The sequence below is a fragment of the Glycine soja genome, chromosome 1 (genome assembly GCF_004193775.1).
Source record: "Glycine soja cultivar W05 chromosome 1, ASM419377v2, whole genome shotgun sequence".
Lineage (NCBI taxonomy): Eukaryota > Viridiplantae > Streptophyta > Magnoliopsida > Fabales > Fabaceae > Glycine > Glycine soja.
Window position 1 is genome coordinate 29640912 of NC_041002.1, and position 6238 is coordinate 29647149.

Genomic DNA, 6238 nt, shown 5'->3' on the forward strand with positions numbered 1-6238 from the left:
ATTGCATGTGCAGAGAAATGGTATCTTTTTTTTGGGTCAACGGAATGGCTGTCCGTAAGTATCATAAAGATGAGCTTTGTTCAGTCTCCGTCATCAGTCATTTTTATAGTACATACACATGTGCATTAGATCGAGTTCAACGGCCGTGGAATTTTATCATGTCTACCTTTATAATCAATCATAATCACCACACGAGTTTTATAGTAAATTCAATTAATGATTAATAAAAGAAATATTCTTTTAAAATAAATAATAACACTAAAAGAACATACTACAGCATAGCAATTGACTGCTTCACCAAAATTTTAATTTAATACCAAAATAATCTGCAATACCAATTACAATTGATAAAACATAAGCATAAACAAGCAAGATAAAAACGGCCGTGATTGATGACGCTGAGAGGGTATCAACAGACAAGTTTACCAACCCAGTGAGAATACTTGCCTGCACACAAATTATCCAACAAAATTATAACCGATATCTAGACAAGTTTTACTTCCAGGAACAAGATCAGCCAGCATTAGAATTGATAACAGCTGAAAAATAGGTGATATTCATCAGATTAAACAACCAAATCCATAATCAGAAGTTAAATTAGCAATTACAATGTCAAGGATAACTCAAGAATGCCGTGCTGGGAAATTAGGACTATGGTACTGATTGAGACAGCATAAGCTGCATTTGGTATGTCAAACTTCAAAATATTTAATTGCAAAAATAAAATTTAAACACTAACAACTAAGTTAGAGCCCAAAAACAATTTTATAACGCAGAAACTGCAATATGGCTACAAAGTCAACATGTCCTATCGAACTATGTTAGACACTGAGCGATTGAATAGAACTGAAGTGAGAATAACCTGTAGATTGTCAGTCACTACCATAGTAACATATGGAAGGTTGCACTGCACAAAGTATCAACAATTAGTTTTTCATCCATTGATGCTAAAGAATGTCCCTCTAATTAAGAAACTGTAGCATAGTCAGACATACCATTCTCCGAGAAATTCTTTCAACATGCCTGTCTAGAAGCACAGTTAATAACCTAACATGGGGATCATGAAAAGGGAATAAGTTCAAAGCTGTAGACATGATCCAAACAAGATTGCTTTGTGCAGGATAAACAAAGTTTTGGATCAAGCTTTACCAAAACACGATGGAGAAAACCCAAACCCTCATCTGTACCCATCTGCTACTTCTAAATCCAGAGGAATGGCTTCCGAAGATAAGATAGTTCCCAAATGAACACCAAGAAGGTACATTCCCCAGTATCCTGGGGATAAAATGAGATTGATTGACCAATTTTTATATACTACAACAACAACAATGCCTTATCCCACTAGGTGGGGTAGACTACATGGATCAACTTCCGCCATAATGTTATTGACCAATTTTTATATATCAAAAGTAAAACAGATAAAAGTACTTGCTAACAAAATTATAGCCTTAGAATCAAACTTATAGCCTTAAGATAGTTCTCACCAAATATGCTAAAAATCCACTCCTTGTTTTGACCTATGATATCCATTCCTCTTTCATTAGAAAGCAAGTAATGATTTAAACCTTGCACCAAGAAGAACTGGTACCCTTGGAAAGAGAAATTCAACTTTATAAGAAAATCAGATTTCAAAAGACAAGACATAAGGATAATGCAGAAATAAAAAAGTAACTACCAGTACAAGTGAACCAATAACTCCAGAATATTGAGGGGAAATATTAATAAAGGAAGTAAGGATAGACACAGCAGCAAGTGTGAAGAAGAAATTCCAATGTACACCATATTCACCCACATGTACCTGTAAGAAGGAAAAAATGATCACTTGCTTCTTTGAGAATGCCTTGAGTCTTGCATTAGACAATTATAACTCAACAATTTGTAAATAGGCAAAACTACATAGCAGTGCCCATTGTAATTAAAAACAATCATGAGAAGCAAAAGAACATTACTGTCTTCCTTAAGAATGTCTTAAACTAAGAAATTAATCAATTAGAGCTCATTTCTATAAGCAAGCAAAAAATAAATGAGACTAGTGACCATTTTAATTAAAAACCCGAAGAAATGACATAATCCAGCATACTGCAATCAACATAAATTTTTATTCAGATGCCAGGTAAACTCTTTTTGCAGAATAAACCCTACTACCCCTCGTACATTCCTCGGCACTCTAAGTTTTCAGGTTTATACAAAACCTGGGGGTTGACTTAAGATGTATACTGCCCAAAATATTGCTATCCGAGATCTTCATTAACTATGTCATATTACTTTCAAGTATAAAAAACATATAGGTGACTAGCCTTGTTAAAGCTTTAGATATGGTATTTGTATATGCAAGACAAGTTAGTGTATTTCAGTTGCCACCGAACTTTCTAAGAATCCCAATGACAATAATTCCACCTGATAATCCACACCGGTTGTAGTAACAAGACGAAGAAATCCTAAGATGATTAGCGGACTAGTTGAAACTATTGCATGTTAGAGATAGGGGAAGCAACATGAAGACTTAGCCTTAAAGCTTAAAGAAGAGCTTGAAGAAATTGTCTTTTACATGCCCAACTCTCTTGAATGACATTTGTATTGATTATTGTATTGTGTGTTGCATCTTTGTCTCTATCATTTCATATGTGTATCATGCATCATCATGTTGGAGTTAGAAGAAAAGTTCTAAAGTTAGAAAATTTCCTCTATAGTTAAAACTCTTCTGTTTTAATCGATTACAGACTGATTGTAACCAATTACACAAGTGTTTGAAGCTTGCAGAGAAATGTCTCATATCAGTTTAATCGATTACAAGCTTATAATAATCGATTACACAGTTGTTTTTGAGACAATGATTGATTTATTCAGGAGTCTTTGCTTTAATCAATTATCAGGTAATATAATCCATTATTTCTCTTTTAAAAAGTGTTTCAGAAGTGATTAAGAACAATTTAATCGATTATATTGAGAATCTAATCGATTACATCGTTCTTGAAAGTTTTCCAGTTTTTGGGAAGAACACTTTAATTGATTGAAATGGTAATATAATCGATTACTTCTTCGAAACAATTGATTACATTGTATATTTAATCGATTACAAACGGTTATAACTGTTTATAACTATTTTCTCTATAAATAGTCACCTTGTGTTTTCACTTCTAACAAGTTCTAACAAGTTTTCTTTGAGTTCAAGAAGACACTCATTCATTCAAAAAAGGTTCTTGGAAATGATTGATCAGGTTGTGTCTATCTTTGACTCTACTTTTTCGTGCGGTTTACACATCGGTTTACACATTATTTGTTTGTGCATGAATTTAAAGGCATGCTAGAATAGGTTTTTCCAGCTTGAGCTAAGGGTAGGTTTTTCTTAGGCTCTTATTCAGAGGATCCTAAGGTTGAATACCTTAGTCTCTTTTTCTAGGTAGGAACTGATTGCTTGTAAGAATACTATATGCATAGTAAAAATCTAATTCGGGTTTGAATTAGATAACTGGATTAACTTTTTCAGAGATAGGGTGTGAACCACTATAAAAATTGGTGTACTTCTTCTCTTGATCTTATCTTTCTTTCTCATTCCGATCTTGATCAATTTACTGAAATTTAAAGAAAATATTTTTTTGAAAGAAAGAACTTTAACAAAGGATTTTGTGTAAAGGGTGATTGATTAAATATTGGTTTACCAAAGTTTGTGATACGATCCGCGCAAAAGAAGTTTCTTTTAACTCTGTTTTTCAAAAATATGTTTTGTTTATCAGAGCAAATTCATTAAAAAAGACATCAATGTTATCATAGAAAGAAGATAAACAAAATGAGAAAAGGAGAAACTTAGTTTTTATCAGCGATGTTCATGTTGTTCACATGCTTCTTCATATATAGGATTGTCACAAAAATTCCGTAACTCATTCAGGTAAAACACCTTATAATTTATCAGACTCAAGAAAAAACACATTTTTAAATCTAGGAAAATTGGTAAACATACATACAAAAAATTAATTTCCAAGAGTTCATTTGGTGAGTTAAGAATAGCATTGAAACCAAAAGACATTAGATGGGAATGCAATGACTCACGCCGATGTGATATTACAAGCTTGTCGAGAAACTAGTGAATTTGCCCAAACAAATGCTCCAACTCCAAGATCCATCTGGAATACAAAAGGAATCTCAACAAAACAATCAAATTATAGCATAGACTGCTTTTTAGTAATATTGCAAAACCAAATGAAAGTGCACAAGTGAAGATGACAATAACATAAATAGTTGAAGAGAAGAGAGAAGATCAAAATTTTTAACTTCATGTAATCCATCAATAGAGAAGCAATTTATATGTTGAAGAAAGGAAGCCCATTTTCTCCTACTCCGAACCCAAACAAACACCCATTTCCTTTTCTCAGCATTTACTCTAGTTGTATATCACCAAGTGAGAAGTAATATAGCATACAAATTTACCACAGCATACACATTTACCAGAAGAAGTGCATTATGGGGGAGGACAAGAAATCCTCCTTATTTGAAACAAAATAGACAAAGATCTTGTTTGAATAGGCGTGAGGGAGGCTAAGTGAAGGGTTCCAAGATTTAGTATTGAAGGATATTGAGAGAAAAGGGAAAGAAGAGAAAACAAGGCCGAGGAGCTATCGAATCGCGACCGTAATAAACTTTTACATCGTTCTTCATTTGGTGTTCTTCGCTCATCATCCGGTTAGTTTTTGTTTTAAGGATTTGGATACAATCTATGCGCCCTTAGGGGCCCTTTTTGTCATTTTGTGTATCTTCATCTCCTTCTACTATCATCGATAAATATCTTTTCTTTTGTAAATTAAATTTTAACCGATCATTAGTTATGTAAGTTATCTTTTAAAGAGGTTGGAAGCTAATAAACAAAACCAAGATAAAACCAACTCATGACTAAACTTCTTTTTTTTAATCAAATATCACTCGAGATCGTTTCAAGGTCCAACGCCTTAATGATTCTCTCCTATTTTTAAAATCAAAAGATCGTTTCAAGGTCCAACGCCTTAATGATTCTCTCCGTTTTCAAATTTAAAACATCTTTTCAAGGTCTAACACCTTAAATGAATTTTTGTTCGCAATTAAAATCAATCTTTCAAAAAAACATAAAATCAATTTAACACACAAACTTTCAGACTTAAAGAACTACGTAGGTTTGAATTCCTCATCGCACCTGAGGATACGTAGGAGCAAGGGTAACACCCTTGTCGACCCCAAAAAAATATTAAAATATAAAAAGGGAAAAATAAATAATTTTGAAGTCAAGTTATGCACACTCGATTAAAGGTTGTCATCCCTTGTGGTGGGCGCGTGTGGTGCTAATACATTCCCCATACGTAAACAACTCCCGAACCCTTATTTTCAAAATCCACAGACCTTCTTTTTGGTTTTTTTAACATTTTCCTTGAATAAATGTTGGTGGCGACTCGAGGCATTTTCTTCATGAGAAGACACACTTTTTAATTTCGCCTCGCCCTTCTGCTGAAGGGTAGGTTGCAACAGCAAGGAAGGTAGCTTCCTTGGGAAGCTAGAGGAAGAAAGCTTCCTTGAGAAGCTAGAGGGGGGCTACTCACACCCCTCCAATAGCTAAGCTCACCCCCATGCCAAAATACATTAAAATACAATGGGAAGCTTCCTTGAGAAGCAAAGAAGGTAGCTTGCTTAGGAAGCAAGGAAGAAAGCTTCCTTTAGAAGCTAGAGGGGGGCTACTCACAACCCTCTAATAGCTAAGCTTACCCCCATGCCAAAATATATAAAAATACCAAAAAAAGTCCCTACTACAAAGACTACTCAAAATGCCCTGAAATACAAGGCTAAAATCCTATACTACTAGGGTACCCTTAACTTGTAGGGTAGGGTACCCTACAAACCTAAAATGGCCAAAATACAAGGCCCTAAAGAAGGAAAACATATTCTAATATTTACAACAAACAGTGGACCCAACTCTAGCCCATGGGCTCAGAAATCTACCATAAGATTCATGAGAACCCTAGGGCCTTCTTCAACAACTCTAGCCCAATCCTCTTGGAGCCTCTTGCTCATGGCTTTGGTGATTGGTCCCTTCCTAGGGAAGATTGCATGAATCTTCTCAACTGCCTCCCTTCTTGCCACTAGTGGTGGTGACAAGACAAAAATACTTTCAAAAAACAAGCTCGAATCATCTTACAATGGAATAAGTTCTACCGTTGAGACCCATCCCAAATCTATCCACAATCTCCCTCTGCCTCCTTTGAAGAGGTTGAGAGTTGTC

General features: G+C 34.6%; 1 pseudogene; it reads right to left on the reverse strand.

The window, feature by feature from the left end:
- Window positions 1-533: 533 nt before the first annotated feature.
- LOC114404937 lies at window positions 534-4165 on the reverse strand (annotated as a pseudogene).
- Between the last annotated feature and the right edge of the window lie 2073 nt (window positions 4166-6238).